Consider the following 25,064-nt stretch of genomic DNA (forward strand, 5'->3'; position numbering starts at 1 on the left):
GGCTCTACACAAAGATCGTAAGAGATCTCCTTAGGTTCTGATTTTCCAGAGGGACTGAAACTTATTCTGAGAACTTCTCTCACTATACTACTATTTATTGCCTCAATCAAACTACTTTTATATAAAAGTATTGGTGGAAATTTGTGGTATTTAACTCACTGGTGTTAAAGATTTCTCACTTCTCTGCATCCTATGTAAGAACTACTGCCTTTGATCTGCTAATTCCTTCTAATTTCTTGAATTTTCTTGATGGGAGGGGTGGATGCTTGCTATATTTGATAGCACTGCTATATTTGAAAAAACAAAAAAAAAAGGATTTTTGTTTCTTTGACTACAAAAAAGATTCCTTTGTAACATCAAAATTCTGCTTTGGACACTTGTATGCTCTCTAGGCCAGTCAAAGGATAAATAAAAAAGATGGAGAGAAATATCTGATAAAGTTGGTTATAAGCTTCTGGTTGAGTTTTTAATGGCAAAATTGGATTTTGGATTAATTAAAATATTATTAGTTCTCAGACAACTGCTTAGTTAAAAGAATCTTTTAATTGTCATTCTGTACTTGAATGCTGACTTTTAACCTAACAGTGCCATTCCTCTATCTGGGCTTTTGTTAAAAGGAACAAGTAAAATTAATTTTTCAAGTTACCTAAGGCAATGTTTATTTAAAGCTTAATATTCTGCTTAAATAGGTTAATCTAAAATTAAAGAACCTCACAACCTTGATTAGCCAATTAAATTAACATGAGATAAATCTGTTACCAACACAGTTCCAGCTGCTATTCAGCAATAACTACATTTTAAAGTATCTGTTAGCTGTGAAAAAAAAAAAAAAAGAAAAATTTCCAAAGGAAACATATTAAAAAAATCAGAAAGATCATCTTCTTAATTAAGGCACATTAAAATATGTAAAGACTAAATGATTTGACAGAAACAAAGAAAGTAAATGTGACTTTCAGTACATAAAACCTGTGAATTAAATTTCCACTTTAAAAGATGTCATTTAAAATTCAGCAAAATATCTAAGCATAATAGAAGTTCATTAAAGCATGCACGTACTCAAGTTTGGTCCAAGTGCTGGTAAAATGTATTATCAAATTTTAAATTAATTATATTTATCCAAGGATTTGAATAAATATAAACAGCTCCTGTACTAAGCCCCTTTCTAGCTAGCATGGGTGAGGTGGACATACACTGATCAGCCTCTAGAACTGGGGCAAAGTGCTGAGATATGTGTGAGAGGAGAGACTCATCTCTCCTGCCCATAAAATCTCCCCTTATGGCCCACCTGGAGTCATTTTTGGTGACAGCAACAAACCAATAACACAGCAAAAACATTTATGAAGACATGAGGAGGAAATATGGTGGGGATGGGGCGGAAGAAAATTAAGAGAACTGAGAATACTTTATCTAATTATCCTAAGAGCAAATCCAAAAGCTCCCTCTTTCCCTTTTTGTGTTTACCTGATGTATCACCAATGTTTGCTTTATTCCCATGGCCAGCAACATGTTCGTTTGTCCATTCTGTGGGCTGTGGTTTCTATAACAGGAAACAATCTTTTCTTGGCAAAGTGTGCTAGTTTTTATGTTCAATCCTTTTCTTAAATCTCCCTGGGGTTCCATTTAGATTAAAATCCTCCTCCCTCCCACCAAACACTATTGATCCTTAATTTATTTAGGAGGCAGTTTCAGCACTCCTTCTTCCAGGTATTGACTGCACTCACTGCCTTGGAAATGATAATGGCCCTTCAGAAAAATAGGTGCTATCTCTTGCACTTGAGTAGACATTAGAAAAATATTAACAGCTCTTCCTCACTTGGATAGGCAATGAGTAAATATCTTTGTGAAGTTTTTTTCTATACAGTCAACTTTATATTTCATATCAAGGTGTGGACTCCTAATCATACATCAATGGGATCGATGCCCGTAGCTCATTAGTGGGTGTAGGTTGAGACAGAAAGGAAAGTAAAAAAGTAAAATTAGGTCTTAGTAAAGCTGACTAAACAGTTTAGCATTAGTTGTCTGAGGTATATTCTTATCAGACTCCTGAAGTTTCAAGGCCCAAGTCCATTATCCTAAAAAAGTGCTCATGAATTAACTGGAACACCTGCAGGCTTTGCATGTCCTGCCATGGTTATGGAATACCTCACCCGTTAGAATGATAGTCACCTGTTTAATTGCACTTCTTAAACCCTGAAATATTCCAGAAAACAATCTCAAAGAATGCTCACAAAACTTCTGTTGCATCACAGTTGACTGGGACTGACAGTCTGACTTTATTACTCTAAAAACATTTAAAGGAGAAGAAATGTTTTTATCAACTGCTGGACAGAGGAAAATTTGCACTGGAAAAATAACTGCAGAATTGTTGGTCCACATCTTTCTATTAACCTTATTCTACATCATGCCTGAGCTCTCATAAGAGGTGTTAATGAACTAAACCTCAGACTGTGCCAGTGATACAGGAAAGTGTCTGTGTTCCCCAGCTTTACAGATGAAATGATTGAGACAAAGAGAAACCAGAAGCACCCCTATCCCATGGCACGGAACAAGGATTTGGGGGTCCCTGAGCATTTACACAGTGTATTGGCCATCCCTCCTCTTCTGGCTTCCCTGTATTTCCACATGTGGCTGGAAGAACAGACATCCTGACCTTTATAGAAACCCCTCATGAAAATTTCCTTGGTGCTTTCACTTTGCCTTAAATGAGAAGCAGCTATGCTCTGGGACAAACTCTTCTGGATAATTATAATTGCTACAAAAAAAGGTTTGTCCTCAGCTATTGTTCCCTGTGTTTATTAAAATAAATCATGGCTAATGCAGTCACTTCTCAAAGTGCATTTCCTGGCAAAGGATTTCATTTGCAGCCTAGGCTATCACTTAACAAGGATGTGGATATCAGCACATAAATGCAATATGGATAGACTCTGACACTAAAACTCATTTTTAAGGTAATAGGTATCATGCCCCATTACTTTTAATGGATTGATTAATAATAACTATTTCATCTTTTGCACAACAATTTTGGAAAGTAATAAATGTACTAATATTTGGCTCGCAAAACATACAGCATTCATTTCTAATTGTTACTGTTTCCTGATCAAGTACTTGGCAGAAACAACTGTCCTCCTTTAACCCACACATCCTTTGACTGGAATGCAGTGATTAAATGGATGACACCAGTACTTTCCTGAATCCACCATCCTATGGCTGCTCCTGCATGAAAGGAAAAGGGAGCCTGCCTGCTTGAGGGATAGAAAATTGGAAGGCTAAAGTCTCCAAAAATTTCTTTTTCTTCCATGTCTTTGTGTATTTTCATTAAAAATATAGGCCAATACCTGAAATATCTCGTTACTGATTCAGATCACCCATGTTTGATTCAGTTGTCCCATTAAAAATGTTTCTGACTGCTGACCCACCCACCTCACCAGCTGAAAAAGCTTGGGCTTATAGTTAGATTCTGAATTTACTAAGCCAAATATGAAGGCAGGAAAATTCCACACATCTGTGCAAGAAATGCACAAGAAGAAAAAGCCTCTGTGTCCAGCTCATCTTCCCAATCTTACATACACAGAAAAAAAATAAGAATAAAGAAACCAAATCCCTGTAATCTGATGTTTTGCTATCACATAAGAAAAGATACCTGATTTAAGCTTCAAGTCATGCTGGGCATCATTTTGAGGTAGGGAAGGAACAGGATGCAAACCCAAGCTAAATAGGCAAGAAAAAGCATTAACTGTTTTTCAGGCTTGGCATTAGAGCCTTTCAAACAATATTGAGGTTTTTCACTCTTGTGATTTAACAGCTTCCTTTTTCTAGGTGCTGATCTCCTCTCAGTCTTGAGGGGTACATTGTAATTGTAATTATCTTTGCATTTCCACTAAATCAAAATGCTCCAGATATATTTCTTGGTTCAGAAAAAATCATAACCTAAAATAATAATAATAATAATAATAATAATAATAATAATAATAATAATAATAACAACAACAACAACAATAACAATAACACTAATAATAATAATAATAATAAATGATGAGTGCATGGAGCAGGAGGAGCAACCTGCAAGAGTTTCTACCATGCTTATACCCAGGCAGGCAGAGTCACCAGTGAGTGACCCCAACCATGGCATCAGAAAGGGGATAGCATGTCAGAAGGGATGATTGAGCAGTGCCCAGGGCCTGCAGAACAATACAGAAATCTCACTATGGAAGGATTAGTCACAGTTTGAGCCCCAGGATGCATAAGAGAAGATGAACAACAAGAGAGGGAAGTGCCAAGCCATGCAAGCTCCAGAAGTGATTACACACAAGAGGTGAACAAAAAAGGGGGATGCTGCAGGGGCTTAGGAAAGATGATAGCACTAGAAGGGAACAAAGCAGCCTTCTCCTAAGCCTCTGTTCCCAGATTCCTTATTTCTGACATTAAAAGCATTTCAACTGTAACAGGGTGAGGACTCAATATAGGTGAGAAAATTCATTCTAGTGACATAAATGATTTTGAGGCAGATTTTTTAGAAATTATCTCTTCTGTAGAAAGGCAGCTTTAAGACACAAGCAATGTAGAAAATTCAAATTAGGACTTTTTTAGCTATATCTTTAAGATTATAGCTATAGGCTACTATCATTTAAACCCCAATTCTAAAGCCAAAAGCTAAATGGGTTTTTCCACTGGAATCAGATGCTTGTGTAACACTGAAAATAAAAGCCTTTGGTATTTAACTGTAAATTGGAGAATAAAAGTGATAGCCCAGGCCATGTAAATTCTGAGGATGACTGCAATAAAGACTATAAATATAACCTTGTAGTACAACAGTGGGTTCCAAGTAAGAGCCATGACAAATGTATTCTGCAAACTCTCTGTTGTATTTTGAGCAGAAACAGGCTTTCTTCAGACTTGAGCTAAGATACTGAATTTCAAAAAGGAGAAGAAAGTCTGCAGCACCATGCTGAACCCAGAGCCTATCTGGAGAGCAGAGGTGACTTCAGAACGTACAGTCCAGCTGCTGATAAAATGTTTGTTGTTACCTCCCTGGAAGTTGTAGAAAATCAATATACTCTTCTTTACCAGGCCCACTGGTTCTAACAGGCTCAGCCTTGCTGCAGGCTTTGATTTCTTACATTCAGTCTGCATCCTGAGCAGGGAGGGGAGGGCTCTCTGTGTGCTGGTGCCTCTCTGTGTATCTGAGTGAGAGAGAGATGTGCAGTGAGCTGGAAACCAATTAAACTGTAGTGTTAGATAGGTGGCAAAAAAGGACTCAAAAAAAGCAGGATGGTGCCAGGAGCTAGAGTTAATGCAGCACCTGGCATACAGGGACTAATAATAACATTAAAAATGTTCTGAACTAATTTATTTGTCGGAAGAACTGAAGTTAGAAGAAAAGGGGAGTTCAAACAAAATGGCAAGCTCAGGCAACAAACCTGGAGAAGATGAAGGGAAGTCACATCTGATGCTTAAAAAAATGCCCAGTGGTATAGAAGAGCAGTTAACAATGAAAGGACTTGTGGACTACCAAATACTGCATTAAAAATAACCCTAAAATTTTAAATGATTGTGATAAAAGACTTTCATTGGGTGTGGTGGGGGAGTACAAGTTGCTACAGCCAAATCTCTTGAGTTTATCAGTAAAAGCTCAAAGCTTACCGACTTTCAAAAGATACAGATCCTGAAAAGCCAGCATGCGTTTCGGGCAACTTCAGATGGAAAAATGGCACCATTTGCCTGGACTTTCAGCTGAGCCCACCATGCTCTTTGGGCTGCTGCAGCTTCATTTCACTTCCACTCAATGAGAGGAGAGCTGCAGTTCTTGCTGCCTGAAGTTAGAGATGAGGAAGGTTGTAGAGACATTAAATAGAGTTTCAGGCAGGAAGTCAAATAGCAGAGGCCCCTGAGACAACAACCTGAGCTGCCTGTTCTAAGAGCCTGATGGTCAATGTAGATATGTCAATGGAGACATCAGTCTCCATTGGAGAGTCACCTTCACAGGATATAGGAAAACTAATTAATCTTCTCTCTGTCCTTTATGCACCTTCTGCACTCTTAGAGTTTGCTCTAATCTTCATCTCTTCTTCCCCAGTTGTAGCCCAGCCTAACTTTTACTCCAGGAGAGCTACAGCACCATTCTGAGGCAGCATGTTTGCCCCTTGACTGCTACATCTATCAGCTGCAGAACTGGGTCAGGAGGGTCCATCACTTAGTTTTCTACAGGATAAACAAAATAGGGCTCTTCTTGTTGTCCCAGCCTTAAAGGAAGAGGAAAAGGGAAGAAGAAAGTTTTCCTCAGCATGCTCAGTCCTCACACTTAGAGTCAGGATGTTCAGGGAAAGTATTCAGAAGCAGTTTCCTGAGCTGCCTCTGGCAATAAGATGGATAAAAAAACCCCGAACCAGCATGGTAGCCCTGAACAAGCAAATTTCAGGTCTTAAAAAAGTAAAGCACCTTAAGTGCATGTACAGCCACACAGCCACAGTCCCATGCCTGAATAGTACACACAGAGCAGTGTACACTAGGGAATGGATAACAATTCCTGGGGATTACTGGACTGAACATTTCTACCATCAGAACAATTATTTGGAAGCAAACCCACACATATGGATGTGTAGACACTCAAAACGAGGTGAGATGGGGAACTTTATACAGAGAATAAATGGAGCTGTAACTAAAGCAATTGGAGACTGTTGTTTTTATCTAGCCAGACTAATTAGTGCTGGTTTGGATGTTTGAATAAAGAAATAGCTGGGAAAAGATAAGTCAGCATCCTTAATTAGCTTTCTGCACTTAGTAGCAAAGACATTTGCAGGAGGCTCACAATGGTCATTTTCTAAGACAGAAAGAGGATAAAACCTGATTGCTCTCTACCTCCAATTTTAGCTCCTGCAATCTCATTATTTTCTACAAAATTGCATTGTCGAAGAAATAAGAGTTAAAAACTGAATTAAACTCAAAGATACTGTCAAAATCAGGTGAAATTATACACAGTATTCAAACATCTCCCTCTTCAGTTCCTTTCATAAACATGAAAAACATTTGAGTCTTTTTAGATTTCCTTCCTTCTTTCCTTCCTTCCTTCCTTCTCTCTCTTTTTATTGGTTCTGTTCTAGTATTTACACCTGTTACCTGCTGTGCAATGAACATCACCATCACTGAAATTGAAATCAACCAGAAAAAGAAATAAATCCCTCAAATCCAGAGATTTTAAATGGAGCATTAGTTGTCTGAGTTTAAATTTGGACCTCTTAGGATCAATGAAGGTGCTTCAAATTTGTGCCCCCAGGAGAGCAGCATTGCTTTATTAGATGCTTTGAGCAAAGGCACAGACTTAAAAACCAGCCAGACTGGATGATTTCACTGGATGAGCTTCAGCATAAAACTGAACAGAAGCAATTAAAAGTGGCACTGCCAGGTTATACTTTTAAAACACCTTTAGAGGTTCTTGTCTTTTCAGGATATCTCAGTACTAACATTCCCATTAGGATATCCATTTAGACATACTAAAAAGACAAATCTTTAAAAGGATAAACGACCCCATTTTGCTCCCACAGGTTTGCAATCTGAATAGCTCTCATCTTCCTTTGAATCTCTCAGCCTTAATGGACAAATATAGGAAGACACAAAAAACCCCATTCCTTCTAACTATAATAGGGATCCAGTTGGTAGCTCACCATTCAGCAGTAACTATTCCATTCTGCATCTCTCAGCACGAAAGATGGGACACAATAGGATTTCACCAAATCTATTATAATGGTAGAATAATTGGAATAAGTCTACCAGAACACCTGAGGGACTGATGGAGTATAAATACATTCCATTAGGAAGCAGATATGACTCAAGCTCACCTGCCAGCCAGAAGGTTCTCATATCTGCCTAGGATTTAGTTCTGCCATTTGATTTTTCTGACAATTAGTATAATTTCTTTTTCTTTTCTTTCTTTTTTTTTTCTTTTTTTTTTTTTCTTCCCATTTTAAATGAATATGTAGGTTATTATTTGTGCATGGTAGGGAATAATGCAGTCCCATGCCTGTGTAAAGAAAAGCAGAATTCATGCAACTGGCTGGTCATTATTTCAATATGGTTCATATTGACTGATCCAACCTGCTGACAAATTGCTGTTCCTTCATAAGCCCCATTTTACATAAACAGTAGCACAGGAGAATAGTTCAGTGGGGCTTCTCTTTAGCTGTGAAACATTTTCAAGCCATCTTTCCCTCCCTTCCAGACAAATAATTGTTTTCAAAAAGTTCCTTTTGAGAAATTTTCAATGCCAAAATCCAGTGCATGAAAGCTGCTTAAAATTTTGTCTGGATAGTTAAGTACAACCACCAAGGTCTCAAGAACTCATTGATCACTCAAAAGAAAACAAAAGCTGCTTTTTTGTTTATGAAAGAGAAGAGGTGTTGCTGTCTGTTGTCAAAACATCAGTGTTTGGGATAACTCTTAAATGCTCTTCACCCCCCTGCATGCCAGGAGGCTCCCCTATCCTGCAGAAAAAAACAAGTGCTGTATTCCCAAATATGACTTTTGTGACCATTCTCACAGGGATCTGGGATCATGCCAAAATTATTTATATCCTAGCAATCTGTCTGCTGTACTTAGGATTTGACAAGATATTGGTCACTGGACAGAGGACTGGAAACCAGGAGCAATTATTTCTTTAATGACATCCTTCCACTTAGGGCTTAACTTGAGATCTGCCTGTTTCAGTTCTTAATCCAACAACTGTTCCTTGTTCACTCTGTGCATGGAAAGTTTCTTTTATACAAATGTCAGACAGTCATACATCAAGTCATCTAAGCCAAAGTTTCTCTGTCACAAACAGAGCTTTTCAGCTAGACCTGAAATTTTGTCAAGGAAACTGTGTTCTTGTTTTCCAAAAGCTTCTTTCTTTGACAATATGCTGACACTACTCTCGTATTTGTTTGTTTTTTCTTCTAGCCCTTTGGTACCGGAATCTACTTCTATATTTTATTAGCTATGTTGTTTTATCTAGAATAAATCAACTGATTCATGCAATGTATTGTCCCATTTCATTAGTTTTAGCCCTTTTCAATACTGAAATTAATAATCTTCCAACCTTTGGAACCCAAACTTGGTGACTAACATTCATGATTCACATCATCCTTTGGCTCACTCCCTTGATGCTTATGATACAATTTACCTTGGTTTGTTAATGTATTGGGGTTTGCAGCTTTTTAGTTCCACCTACAAGACAAAGCCTGATCACCTTTTGCAGGAGGGATAATTAGGCTGCAGCTGACACAAGACAAAGCATCAGGAGCCTGTATTTGTTCCTCACACTGATTAGGGTGATACCAGTGTGTGTCTCTGTCATTAATAAATAGCTTTCTGCTCAACATCTAGAAGCAGTGACATCTGTTTTCCCACTTCCACCTCTCAAGCTGTGTCGGGAGAGCTCTAGATTGGCTCTTTACTTGCTGTCAACTTTTGCAGTCCATTTGCATTTGACATGAGCTGCCACCTCACCTTCTGTATCACAACAGTGTGCCCAGGTAGCCAAGAAGGCCAATGGCATCCTGGCCTGTATCAGGAACAGCGTGGCCAGCAGGTCCAAGGAAGTGATTCTGCCCCTGTGCTCAGCCCTGGTGAGGCCACACCTCGAGTCCTGTATCCAGTTCTGGGCCCCTCAGTTCAGGAAGGATATCGAGGTCCTGGAGCAGGTCCAAAGGAGGGCAACGAGGCTGGTGAAGGGCCTCGAGCACAAATCCTATGAGTAGAGGCTGAAGGAGCTGGGGGTGTTCAGCCTGGAAAAGAGGAGGCTCTGAGGAGACCTCATCACTCTCTACAACTCCCTGAAAGGAGGTTGGAGCCAGGGGGGGGTTGGGCTCTTTTCCCAAGCAACTCTCAGCAAGACAAGAGGGCAGGGTCTCAAGTTGTGCCGGGGGAGGTTTAGGTTGGAGATGAGAAAGAATTTCTTTCTGGAGAGGGTGATCAGACATTGGAGTGGGCTGCCCAGGGAAGTAGTGGATTCTCTGTCCCTGGAGATATTTAAAAAGAGCCTGGATTTCATGGGCTGGGAACTGCAGCGGGAGTGGATCAAGGGTTGGACTTGATGATCTCTGAGGTCCCTTCCAACCCAGTTGATTCTATGATTCTATGACCAGTTGTCTCCTCTTTACTTTCTAAACAAGAACATCAAGTCCTTCCTATCATTCTCAGGCTTGAGGGAAGGTAAATCTGTTTTAAGATAACCTGTTCCAAAGTCTTCTAATGTGTCAATGTTAATGCCTGTTGTAATTCATGGCTTTTCCTTGATTTCATTGGTAGCATTCCCATATTTTGTTTTTTTGTTGGCCACAGCTTCTTTGCACAAAACAAACCTTACCAGGCAATAATGCTGGGTTGGTTGCAGAGCTGCTGTATTTTCATTTAGTGATTAACTTTCTACTGAGAACATAAAAATTATCCCTTGCTACAGGACTTCATTGGTGTTTGTTTTTTTTTTTAAAGAATTGAGTTTTGTTGTAATATCTAATTAATATTCCTCAGCTAAAGTTGCTTGGTGTAACAATTTTTGATGTAGTTGAGGTCATTCTTTACAGAGATTAGGTAGTTTATAATAAATTCCTTCCCAGCAATTTCATTACATCCAACTTTAATGAATTAGCATTCAGAGTTCTGTAATTCTCATTGGTCTCCAATTATGAGCATCTGATATTGACCCCAGCAATTCTCCTTGCATTCTGATTCTTGACAGTCACCAGCTCCATCAAATTCCCTTTCTGAGCAGTGTTGGCAAGAGTGCACACACACTTGTTCTTGTTAGGCAATTTGGGGTTTGACTTTGTCAGATGTAAAGGATTTCAAGTTCCTATTTCATGCCTGATTATTCAGACATGACTGATAGTTTTTAGCCTTCTCTCTCGACTATGTTCAAAGGTCTCTTGACTATGAAATGATTCAGATGAAGGTCACCACATTCATACAAACTACTCTCCCTTTACTTGACCCAATACCTCATGGCCAAAACTATCAGTCTGGTGCCATTTAAACACTTCATTTCAGTACCACCCAGCTCCTTTCCTCCATGTGATGCAGGATAGTAGGTTTGCTGGGAAATTCATAGATAGTCTGAATATTTTTAACTTTCATCTTTCCACCCAGATCATTCAAGCTTTCCAGACTCTGAGGAGCAGTGCCAGATGCTGTGTCACTGAGTCCAATACAGATGGAGCCAAAGGTAGTCTCAGTTTGCAGTCCCACAGCCTCGCTGCTCCTTGAGTCATCGTGTTTGCCTTCATTCCCAAAAAGGAACAAATTGGCTTGATATCCTCCCAACTTTACACCAAATCCTGTCCACTGCTCTTAGCATTCCCTGCTCTGTGAGTTGCTGGTTAAGGATGCTCTGTTAGCCATATCTGCACTTGATTCTGTTTGGGCTGTTTTGCCTCCATCAGCCATTCAAGATCTCTCTGCCAAGAGCATTCTCTGCATCTCCTTCATTACCACAACTGTGCCTTGGGAAGGGGAAACAGGCTCTGACTCACTTCAGCATCTGCTGACACCATAAGGAGATCTGAGTGGATGCCTGGGTGGGTGGATGGATGGACAGAGCTTTCCAAATCCACCTGCCAACACAGACAGAGGAGTTTTTCAGTTCCAGTGACAACTTCTGAACATGCCATCTCTCAGCTTTCATGCCCACTGTTGGCTGCTGAGTTGAGGGCCTGACCCATCAATATGTTACAGTCATATTGAAGTTTAAGGACAGAGGAACAACAAGATTGTGAGGCATCTGTGTTCATGATTCTTTTCTTCTAACACCTTCCTGACACTGCTCAATGGGAAGTTAAAAGAAATTACATTTCTTTTTCTCAGACCTCCTGTTCCTATGCTCCCACATCAGTGTGGACCAGCAGGTAGGACACAAGGAGAATGGAACTTGATGCAAAGTGTCTGAATTTTCCCCATTATTAAAAGGAACTCTTATTTATTAAAAGGGATTATGAAGAGGGTGGTGGATAACAGTTACTTGAATGATGAAATATGTCAATTTCTGCAAGCACAACAGTAGCAGATTTCAGCTCCAGTCAACACCAAGCACGAAATTTCCAAGGATTACTGACAGCCAAGCAAAACCCACTTCCAGGTCACAAAGTTTAATAGACTGAAAGAAAGACTGGGTATCATTAAGACTGCACAAAATTCTTAAAGCTAGAATGGTTAATGCTAGGAAGTTCTGAAAGGTTTATGAGCACCATCCTTCAGTTTTAACACAGACTTTGAATATTAGAGATTAGCAGAAGACATGAGGTAAAAACCAGATTATTGCACCTCTGCCTAGTGTGATATTCATGTATCTTTTTCTGGAATATCTATTAAAAAGCACTGTAGGACACTGCATTTTGAAATGGATATCACAGGCTTGAGCCTATGTTTCCTTGTTAACTTGATTATAGCAAATATTCTCATCTGCTTAAGAAACAGAAACAGTCCTGACAGAAGGAATTTCTCTACACCAAGACAGGGAATTCCTTTAAGAGGAATTTTTTTCTACAGTCTCTGTTTAGAAGATGCTTTCTTTTGGGGGACCAGCACTGAGGCCAAGAAAGATAGAGGTAAAATTAAGAGGTTTTTTTCATGGCAGCACAGGATATCTGTAAGAGTTGACAGATGTAGAAATAGGAAGCAATAAAAAAGGTTTACAAACAAGAAAGGAAAATTTCTTAAAAATTTAGAATTTAGCTGACATAGACACCCTTTTAAAACTATTTACAAATATTGTTTCGGCAGATGAGATGATTGTATCACACATCCCCCTGAGCCTTCACCAGCCAGAGTTATACAGGATTCTTTAAGACTTCTGCACACCTGAAAATTTCAGTTAGCCTGAACCAGCCATCCACGCAAGTGGAATAATTATTAATTTATTGTGAAATACTTGGAGACTGAGGCAGAGAAGAGTTATTTTCCCCAAAAAGTGCAGTGAAGTTTATTCCACCCTGCCTTCTTGAAAGCCTTTGTTTATTTATCTTTGCCACCATTTTTCTGGCTTCTTTGCCTGACTCCCACAAGCATGGAACAGTTACTCTTAAGCCAAACAAGTACAATCTGTGGAAAAATTCTCTAACAGAAAGCCTAAATGACAAACAGTGGTCACATTTTCCACACCCTGAGTCTTGGTGCTGGTTTGGGATTTGATTTTTCCTCCTCGGGTTTGGTGGTAATGGGATGATGAACACCAGTACTGGTAGCACAAAAGCCTTACATCTGTGTTCAAAGCTCCAGTGTTTCTGATTAGCCTGGACTGTACAGATAGTCTGGGGAAAACCAGAGATAAACAGGCTCCATATTTTCTGATCACATCTCAAATCAGTCAGAAAGCTGCATCTTTTCTTAGTGAATTTGAAAAAGCTTGAATAAGCAGACAAAATTGGAAATTAATTTTGGCCAAACCAAGAGTAATTGTTTTCAGTTCTGTTAACAAATCAGTCTTGTACATTTTTACTTCTGCTGAAGTGTTAGTTTTTTAATATAAAATAACTGCTTGGTCAGAGGTAGATTTCATTGCCCTTGAGTTTTAGGCTGTAGGAAAGCTGTCACGGGCTCTGCTGAAAGCTTTTTACATTGTTGGCAGGTTCTTTTTCTTTTTAAGAAAGCCACAACATCCATGGGAACTGAAAGAAATAGTGTTGGGTGGGAAACGTTCTGAAACTTCTGCAGCAAAGAAACGTGTCTTTAACAGATGCTACACTGGGCACAGAATGCAAACTGTCCCTCATTACAGACCTAAATTTATCTTCCATCCCACACAGATTTCTACTCGATCACACTTTTTAGACTCAAAATTATTTACATCAGAAATGTAGGCTCACGAAATGCAGGGTAGCAAAAGTGCTATTTATGCTAAGGAAACCAATCCCATTTCTTATTTAAGCTTTCTGACTGTGGGTTTATTGTATCCTCCCTCTTGGGGCTAAGTCCCATATGGTATCTCACATTTGCACCCTAGCAGTCTGAGAATATGGTGTCTTTGCCTCTGAGAGTTTGAATTAATATACTAGGACTCAGGCATAAAGTACTATAAAGAGCTAGAGGCTATATTGACTTTAAGTTCTTTGGATGAATTTTTGCCATGTGAATTATTTAAAGTCCTTTGCAAGCTTCCCTGGGGCCTTTTGAAAATAAACTCACAATTACCTTCAAATATGCTCTGGCCAGTCCTCTCTTAAAAAATCTGCTTTCTCTAAACACCATGAATTCTGGCACCTGTGAGGGAGGGGAGTCCTAATCAGAATTTTCAGATCACTGCACAGGTATAAGGAATTCTAGCCTAAATGATTGGCAATTTTTTTTTAATTAAGGTAATGGATAAACAATTCTGCTAACCATCATAGTTATTTTGCCTACTATAAACTGTCTTCTCTAAACAAGATTTATCTGCATAGAGAATATGACAAGCAATGTTACTTGAGAATTATTCACACGTGGCATTATAAAAGTTCATACAAGTTCAGAAATACCTGGTTTAGTTGTTTTGCATTAAATCTTTGTAATAAAGCCACCAACAGTCAGAAATTATTTCAGAATAATAAGATTTTCATTGTACAGTCTTTTTCAAGAATAATTTTACCATGAAAATCGACTCAGAATTATACAGGCCATGGGAATTCATTATGAAAGAGTTCTGATAATGGAGCCTGATGATTACCCCAAACAATGCTCCTGGGGAACTTTGCTCCCAAAAGCTTTCAGCTGATGAATCCAATAGTTCAGTTTTATTATTATCTGTAGGAAATACAGCAATAAAAAAGCTAAATCACCACTAATATGCAGATGAATTATGGCAATAATTCTTGTTTCCATCAGACATCAGTGGAAGTACTTTTTTTTTCCCTATAATCTGAAGTAACCTTTTTATTTTCATTTATAGCTAATGAGGAAATCATATTGTAACACCCCAGCCACTTCAGGACACAGTGAAGAAACATCAGAACCCTGGTTTATCATCTTTGCTCCTTCATCTCTCCTCCTCATCACTTGTGATATTATCAGCCCTCCTTCAAGCCCAGATAGAGATTCTACACCTGTCCAGATATGCTAGGTGGTCTCTGAATAAACAACTTTATGAGCTCTATCTGCCCTTCCTTTTTTAGTTTTCCCCTCTTTTTGAATTTTTGGCTCAGAATTTGTCTAATGAGATCATCCAAGATTTTACCAGGAAAAAAACTTGCCTTGACTTCTATTTGTTCTGCACCACTTGCAGTGACAGTCTCAATAAATAATAAGTATTGATAATAAGAACACCACCAGTACCCCAGCACTGTGCTTGAGCTGACAACTGTGACACAAGCTGCTAACACAACACAAGAAACCACTTTATTCACCAAACAATCTTGACATTAACATCTCCAGGAATAAATAATTATCTAAATTATTTGTAAAATTGCCAAGTAGCATTTTCCTTTACAGATCCCACTTACATGATGCAATTTCCATTTCCAGCACATTACAATATTGAATTTGAAGTGTCTTGGATGCTTAAAAGGTTCTACTCTTACCTGATGCAATTTCAGCTTTCTCCTTTAGATTTAACACTAAATAGCATTAGATGAGGATAAGGCCTACAGTTTTAGTAGGGCTCAAACCCAACAGAATCAATAGATTTTTTTTTCTTCTTTGTAGAGAATTTTTGATTCTAAGGATAATGGTAATTTATTTTTATCAAGAAGGTTGATTTTTGAGGGTCCTAGATTTCATGCAGTTCTATTCTGGGGTTCAGTTTTTAAGTAAATAGTACATCAGTTAATAAAATAAATTAATTTTTCATCATCATAGCACCATAATCATATAACCACAGAATAATAGAATGGGTTTGGTTGGAAGGGTCCTTGAAGATCACCTAATAATCAGGAGATTAAAAAGTCCGTAAGGCTACAAAAGTCTTGACTTAATAAATAATATTCTGTTTATTAAATAATATAACACCATGTTAACATGTAACAACATGTTCTAGGCACTGCCAGATTCATTTAAACACTAAGATTCTATATTAGTAATGCAAGTGATGGTCCTCTCATTCTCCTGGATTTTATAGCACATAATTCACCTATTTACTTCTAAAATAAAACTCATATTTTGCAAACTCTCTGCCTTCATTTAACTGTTCAGTGAGCTTTTAGTGTACCCGCATAGCTTAACATTCTTATGACTGATGCAGTATGGGTGAAAGTGATGATAAATTTGCATATTAAACTGTGGATGTGACTTTAAATTGCAAAGGTATGAAAAGTAGTGATCTCAAATTAAGCAACCACACTGATAAAGCCAAGGCCTGGATCTCTTAGTAAGAATTCACTATCAAATCACACTGAAAATACCTATTGAACAGCATATAATCTCATTAACTAAAAGAAAATTACATATAGTTCTTATTCTCTGAAGGTACAAGTTACAATAAATCCTACTGACATACCAGTGCATGGGCCCAGGAGATGGGATCTATTATAATCTACTTACCCTCTGAGAACCTAATTTCAACTTGAAATAATAATTAAAACAGAACCCTTAAATACATTGACCTCTAATACATTCAAAATGTTGGAATAAATCAAGTAACAGAGTTAATAATTGACTCTTCACTAATGTGCTCTTATGAAAGAAAAGAATTCAATATGCTTAGTGCTATTCCTAATTTGAAGCTCTAACACTCCATTCTTCCTATTATTCATCTGCCAATTTCCAAGGTAAACCTTTTTAAGTATTTGCAAGAAGGAACTAAAAGCTAAATAAAAATACAGTTGTAGCTACAGTACAGTGGTTTGAAAGTATAGATAATTCATTTTTTTATGCCATATTTCCCACAGCAGATAAACACTATTTGTCATTCACCTTGCAATGCAAACTAACACTGGAGCTTTGCAGCAGCAAATGTTCTAACAAGACATCACATTTTAAATGGGCAAGACATAAAAAGAGTAAAAGAAATCAAGTCACACTTCCCATTTTAGAGGATGAAGTATGACATGCACAGAGAGAAGAAACAGCAAAAGTCACACTCAAAAATTGAGACATAACAGCAAGTGGAGGCAGTAGGTTCTGGTTGTTAATCAAGTAGTCTGACTAAATAAGCATCTTCTTTCCCTCGTCAGTTCAGAGGATTATCTGCACATCAAATGCAAAATCTGCATACACACAACTGTTCCCATTCTAAAGTTACAAGAACCATTGATATAAAAAAAAAAAGATAATCAGATAGATAATCACGTTTATCTCTGAAGGAGAGAATTTTCAACATAAAAAGCTTGATCCAGTGGGAGGTGACTGCCCATGGCAGGGGGGTTGGAACTAGATGAGTTCCAACTTCCAACCCTAAACCCAAAAGTTCCAACCCTAAAGTTCCCTTCCAACCCTAAACCCAAACCACTCTGAACTAAGCACACCTGAAGACCTAGCAAGTGGATTCATGCTCTACAACAAAGGATCACAACATGCTTGATATCAGCTGTGTAAACCTGCAACTCTGATTCACCTGGAGTTAATTACCTATGTCTTCTCCTCACACACATTGTTATTAAAATCTGGTGCCAGTATTACAGGAGAACTTCTCACATCAATGAACTTGCATCAGGTTTAGGTCTCCCTGCCTGGAGCAAAAATGGGCACTTGTACATGGCCATGCAGGAATGCTGGGGAGGTCTGGGGTGAGCATTGCCTAGAGAAAGCCTGGAGGTATGAGATAGATTGAGATAGATCTGTGATCTTTCCTTCTGCAAGAGCAGTGGAAGGAATCAGCACTCAAGCCTGGATGCCCAACATCCAGAAATCAGAGGAAATACCTAATGGAACAGAAACACTGAGTCAGGACCTGGCCTGAGGTTACCACAGAGTACAACCTTCAGGACTGACCAGGTGATTATTGGGTTTGAGAGTTTGTGGCTCTTGGTGTCCTCTAAGAAGTTACTGTGAAAGAGGTTGTTGCATTCTGTTGCAGACATTTCTGCAAAATGGGGTAAGTTTATGCATTTAGCAGTAGGAAACGGGAAGGGAGGAGTAGGTTTCTCTCCATACCTTTGCTGCTTTGGGTACCTGGCTAGCTGGATAAATTATGTTAAAGGAACTATATAAATACTTTCCCCATGCTTCCAAAGGCTTTGGCTTCCTGGAGCTTCTTTTGGAAAATAAAAATGGTCAAAAACTCTTATTTGCATAATGTACAGAGGCTTGGGTTAACCTTGAGTTCCTCATTCATGAACAGTACTGTCCCTCAACACAGTTCTTTGCACTCAGATGTTAACACTCTCATTGCCAAGCTGAGAATGTCCATAATTAGATTAAATTTATTGCTGTAATGATGAGATAGGGTCTTTATTTTTTTTCCTCCCTGCTGTCTGAGGACTGATAAACTTGACTTTGATTTGACAATAATCACAGCTTCCTAGAAATTTCATTAGAATTCTTCTTTGTCTCTTTCTTATTTTTTTTAATGCTTTATGGAATTCAATTTCCTTTGCTAAAGCCTACAACCTCCCAAAATTACAGTGGTGAAAAGGATGATTCAAAAAGGCATTAATTTCAGGTGATTTCACATTCATTTGCCTATTTAAATTTAAAAGCTAGCAAAGGTGAATATAGATTGATGTCCATTAGAATGTTTAACAGTTTGCACAGTGAGCTTTGCATCATACCTGCCTCTTGAAACATTTGATTTCTTCCTGCTACACATCCTAAATCTCTGTTGTGATTTAACCCCAGCCAACAGTGGGCACCACAGCACGAAGGGTAAAGACTCAGTTACACATCTTACAGACTGCTAGAACTGCTACAACACACTGGTATCTTTCAAGGAGAGGCTGATGTTTGGAAACAAACTGTCAGAAGCATAAATTCAGTGATTTAGAAACCATTTGCTAATTATGGATACAGAGGAATTCAAATAAATCTTTATAAATCAGCAACAACTCTATTTCTGAAGGAATTCAGAAGATAATCAGTTAGAAGCTCTATGCAGAAGAACAGCAGGATGCTCTCTTTGTTTAAGTGCTTTTGTAGACCGATGGCCCAATACTGGTAAATATTTGAAAGCTGCTTCAGCTTGTATTTAGAGCCACATTCCTCTATTAGTGTGTGCACACTGCTGCTATTCCACACTTAGCCTTGCATGGCAGCAGTAAACTTTTGTTGTTACAAATGTCACTGCTTTGTAGTTGGTATGCAGGCTTGTGTCCTGTACCTTTTTATGAGTTTCCATAACAAAACCCATTTGTTCCAACTGGGCTGATGAATATTTCAGCATGGTCACAGAATGTGTCATAGCATCACTCAGAAGGTCCCTACCCAAGGGAGCCCAGCCCAAACACCCTGGGCAAAATGAGCAGGTCAGAGCTTTGACCTTTCTGTTCCTCTGATGATGTTCTTCCAAACCAACAGGACTGGTTGTGAAAGCAGCAACTGAACTGGTCCAGGTTTGGAGGAAAACATTTCTTCCTTCCCTCTTGACCAAACCTCCACAATATTCTCATTGTAGCTCAGGGTTTCAGAATTGCCACAATGTGCAGAGAACTGCTAAGATGATACAGATGATACAGTTCTGATATCAAGTACATTCAGAGCCTTACAAAAAGCAGACTTTCTGCTTGCCTAAAAAGACTGTGCTGTTATCAGATTTTTATAGAATATGTGGTTGGAAGGACCTCAAGGATCACCTGGTCCTACTCTTGAGGTGTTGTTTTTCACTATTTGGAAGCTGAAGTTGGAAATTAATATAAGACAGACCTGAAGCCCTGAAGCAAAAGGCAGAAAAAGTAAAAAGAGATGCATTTTACACCACCTATGAACTCTCTGTAAAAATCATGATAGGTCAGATTCCTCAGAAACACTGCAGATGCTCTTTGTATTACCAGTGGGGGAGTCTTCATCATGCAGGTCCCAAACCCAGCCCTGCCAGAGCATGTCTAAGCCACATCTAAGTCCAAAATCTAAAAAAATCTTTCTCAGATTAGAGATGCAAAGATCACCTTAAGACTTCAGTGAAACTTGTTTGCCTCTCTTGGCTGGTAGTTGGTATCATTTATAAAACTTCTGTGACAGACACAAGACAAGGAGCAAGCCACTAACTGTTGAAATTACTGTTCTGCTTTAGATTCTTTGACTCAAACAAACAATGCAAATCAGCCCAAGCTTGATTTAACTGTTGTTGCTGATTTTACCATCAAACAGCTGGATTATATTGATGAATCCAGCCCATTTCTATACATATATTCTGTCATCTAGTCCATCTGCTTTCATAGGAAGAGATTTTGGTTTTTTAATATCAGACACTTTCTAGGTCTCTATTTGATTTTTATGCTGCTTTTGCACTCCAATAAGAGTCCAACCCAGAAGAAGCATTTTCCCCTTGCCTGCATCCATATTTCTATGTGTTTGCATTTGTCATTTGCTAAATGCACCGTGACACACCATGACTTCTATTCCCTGAAGAATTCCTCATGTGATACAGTGATTTGGAAAGCAGCTGATGGAGGCACTGGGCCTATTATGTTCCCAGTAACAGCCAAATCCATACGCTACAGCAAGGTAACAGCAGATGTTGAAATGTGTTATTGCCACTGGATAAGTACAGTTTGCAAAAATAATTTCCAGTAACAGGTTTCCAGTTTTCAATTGCCAGCACATTTATTCTGGTTATAAAATATAGACAGAATGCTTCGTAGAAACACTTTCAGTAAGCGTGCAGCCATTCCAGAGTGACTTGATCACTGTATTACCATCAGGTTGAATTCCTCTTTAGTCCAGCTGCCAGATCCTCTGGAGACTCTCTGAAGAACAATGAGCCATATCTTCATCTTAAATGAATTGAGTTTTAAATGAGGAGAGACCAGTGGGAACAATTCTGCTCCATGACCTAATTGCACTTTCTCATTCATAACTCCAGCAGTTAAGTTTATGCTGCTGGCAATCCAATTCTGCTGTCAAGTGTGACTCCAGGGTATACCCAAATAACTCCAAAATTAGTACACAACTACTAAAAAACAGTTGTCTTGGAGAACGAAATCTTAGCATTTATGTGCCATCATATTCAGCATTAGAACACTGAATTTTAGGGGGCTTCACCCTTATTACCCACATAAGGAGTATACTTGGGCTGCCAACCGAGAGACCGCTTCTGATATGTTCACCAAGAAGTGTTTAAAGCAAGCAGGACATTCTCAACAATGTGGGCAAATAACTGCTCCAGCTTCCTGTGAAGCTCTAAATCACAAGCAGAGTGGCATGCCATTTCACCACTATTTCATTATCAAAGACTACAGGACACAGTACATTTATTTAGCAGCTACTTCAAATTAGCAGAGCTATAATTAAGTGAGATACTTCAAATTCTATGCATCACCACAGGAGACTGTGGGTCCTTGTGTTGTTTCTTGATGTTATTAGGTCAGAACCTGCTTCCTTCTGTTTCCTTCTTAATTTTCTTTTCTAATTATTAATTTGTTTCAGGCTCTTAGTTGTAACTGTGGAACAAATTTCTCTGTTGGAATAGAGGCTTTTTCAAATTCACCTTTGTTAACCTTTATTTCTCATTTCTTCTATTTGACAGTCAGATCACTTGTTCCTTTGGCTTAAATTATTTTTATGTTATTGTTTTTTTGCTGTTGTGGTGGTGAGGTTTTTTTGTTTGTTTGTTTTTTGGGTTTTCCTTTTGTTGTTGGTGGTGGGGTTTTTTGGTTTGTTTTTTTCTCCCTTGGTTTCCAGAGAGCCATGGTAAAAACAATCAGACAAACCAAGTTGGGCTTTATTCCAGGGTAAACTTTGCTGCCTTGCTCTTTGCCTGCCAGCCCTAGGACTGGGTTACTTTAGGGCATGGAAATTGGGTGCTCTTTAAGTCTAACTGCACTCCAGGACCTAAGTATTCAAACTGTTGGGTTTTGGTTTTTTTACCAGTAGGCACTGACAGTGCAAACTGTTCACCCAAGTGAGGCCTTTGTGATCTTTCAACATCACAGGTCCAGCCATGCCTTTCTTTTAAAGGAAAGTAAAGAAGGAAATAAGAAAAACATCATTATTAATAAAAGCTTACTGAATAGCTTGAAAGTGTTGTATATGGAATGGGAAGGATTCCCACTCCTCTTGGTGAGGCTGTTCCACCTCTCACAGGATAAGTTTGAGTGAATGGCAGCTTTTCTCCTCACCTATGGGATTAAGAAATCCTCTGCTCCAGAGAACCAAGGTGATCAAAATGTACTTCAAGATTTAGATACATCCTGTTGAATGAGCTCCTCAACAGAAAAAGGATGAGGAGGGAAATAGTACCAGGTAAAGGTTTAGCAAGCTGAGGCTATATTCTCTCCAGCCAGTGCTGAAAAGGATTCCTGACCATTAACCCAATGTTTCTCTTTAACACAAAAGGCAAAATAATGCCAGGGGAAGTATTTTCTGAAGGAGAACACATCCAAGAGGTGTTATGTATGCATCTGTGTTGATGGCAAGGGAGCTCTGGGAGTCTGGTCGTGCCAAGAAGCAGAGCTTCAGGTGCTTGGGAAAATATTGAAAACTGGTTTGAGAGCATCTGGGGTGAAGTGGCAGCTGAATGGAAGGGTTTTAAGGACTGCAGTTTTGGTTTCAGACAGTCAAAACTTGAGGTGGGCTGGAGCTTATGAATGAGGGAAAGATAGCAGGAGGGAAAATAAATATATACTATTTATAAATGCCTCTGACATTTAATAATTGCAAGAAATATAGTGAGTTCCATCCATCTGTCCCAAAAAACACCATTAGTCACTAGATTTCTGAAAAGTTTCATATTAGAAGAGCGTGTTGAGACTTTTTCTTCCCCCCTCCTTTTTTACACATTCCCTTATGGATCATGCTAATGAATCAGTATTTTTCCAACCATTCTCATTTCTCCTCCAAAGTGGCACTTCATACTTCTTAATTCCAATTTTAATTATCTCTTAAGTAAGAGGCTTCACTATATGTGATTTATTGTACACAGGAATAAAAAATTAGACAAAGTCCATTACTTAATTCTTTCCTTCTTGCATTTTTCCTGCACTGAATCACAAAGTAGAAGGTGAGCATTTACAAAAATAGTATTCTAGGACATCAAATTTGGTGCCAGTCTTTCAATTTTTTAATATACAAATTGACTGAGGCTTTCTGAAACTAAGTTAAAATGGTAAATTAGCTGTTCTAATTGCTAATAACCAAAGTCAGACATTAGTAGTCAATGAATACATGCATATGCAAATAGCAAAAATCATGTTATAGTCAGTATGTCTCCCATCTTTAACCCAAAAATATTTCAAAGCTAGAAATACAGATAATTATTGACTAGATGTGCAATTCTAGGTCTGATTAGTGGTAAGTCACAGTTTATCTTTTGTTCTCAATTAACTCTAAAGCAAAATACTAAAGGGCTGTTCTACCATTGAGATTGTCAAACAAATTCAAATTCCACATAGAAGATGGACGTTTTGATTACAAAAATAATTTTTAAAATGTGAACTCAGGAAAATGAAGAAAATATAGTTCTTGGCAGTAAATAAAATCTTATCTGACTGTAATTAAAAAAAAAAAATACATGTTTCTGTAAAATTCTGTAATTGATCCAGAGGAAATTATTTGATGATTTGACAACAAAAGTATCTTTTCCATCCATTTATCTGTAAATTATCACAGTTCAGACACTTCATTAACTCAATGTTTTGAATATTTTACTAGAATTTTTTTCCAAGCTATTGCTACAACAAGATTAAAAACTTGTACTTGACCTAGAATGTCTTTTAGAAAGTCATTAGTTTTAAATTCAAAGAAGATAAATGATAGAGTTGTTGTTGTAATGACTAATGATACTAATTGTTAAAATTGTGCATTTTACAGCTTCTTATACTTTATTTTTCCTGGTAGACAAAAGTGCCCTTTCCTTTCAGAAGTCTGCTCTCCATGTGGATGAATTTACATAGAACATCAGCATATCCTCTTTTAACCTTCATTTGCTAAGTTAAAACGCTTGAGTGTTTTATGTATTTATTCATTTATTATTGCTGGGCTAATTTTCCAAAACAACTATAGTTTTTTTCTTTTTCTGAATCTTTTGAATTCAGCAGTGTCTCTAACTTAATATTTTATTTATCAGCAACAATAATTTTGTATTGCTAGACAGTACTGCCTTGATTTTACACAGTGTTGTATTTGCTAATTTAATTATGGCCTCATCCTCTAAGCCTTATTGCTTATCCTATCCAAAGACAGGAATTTTTTGTTTTTTCTTTAGGAATAGACATCTTTAACCCACTCCTTCTTGTACTGTATCATGATTTGAAATGTTTTCTGAAGCTTCAGAGTTCCCTAAGGTAGAATAATAGAGATTCATGAGCTGTGAGACTCAGCTCCCAGACCAATATGCTCAAGACTGAAGAGCTGCAGTGGGTTTGGCAGAGGAGATGCAGCATTTGGAAAAGCCTCCTGTGGCTTTGGAGCAATAGCTGGAGATCAGACTGGACATCTCAGTGGACTTTTAGGGACACAGAACCTACATGTGGGCAACTCAGCCAACAGAGGCAGTGGGATCTAGAAAGTTCCAGATCTCATCAGTGAGTATCTGTATGGTGATAGAGCTGCACTGGTGTGTTAATTACATCTCCTGCTTCTAGAATACAACCTTAGAGAGCCTAAACTGTGCCCACATTGCCAACTCTTTTAGGTGTCAAAATCTTGAAGCTGAACCTCATCTGCAATGGCTAAATTGTGATGATTTACAAACAAGAGGGTAGAAGTTAGAACTTTTCTCCTGCTGCTGTGCCATCAACTTTAAAAAAATAACGTGTGCTATTCTCTGAAAAAGAACTGAAGAGCTGTGGAAAATGAGAAGCTGCAGAGTATTGTATAGGGATGGGATCACACTAAGACTGGTAGCCTCTAAAAAATGTTTCATTTAATAGAGTTCATCAGTCTTGAAATTTTAAACCCTCAGGAAGAGAATATCAGGTCACATATGTGGAGCACCTCCCTGGAGAGGAAACCAGCTTTCTAATTATCAGTTCACTGTCACACTTCGAACTCAAATATCACTGGACATGTATCTTACTTTTAAGCACTAAGAGCAGCCTATTATT

The sequence above is a fragment of the Calypte anna genome, chromosome 4B (assembly GCF_003957555.1).
Source record: "Calypte anna isolate BGI_N300 chromosome 4B, bCalAnn1_v1.p, whole genome shotgun sequence".
Lineage (NCBI taxonomy): Eukaryota > Metazoa > Chordata > Aves > Apodiformes > Trochilidae > Calypte > Calypte anna.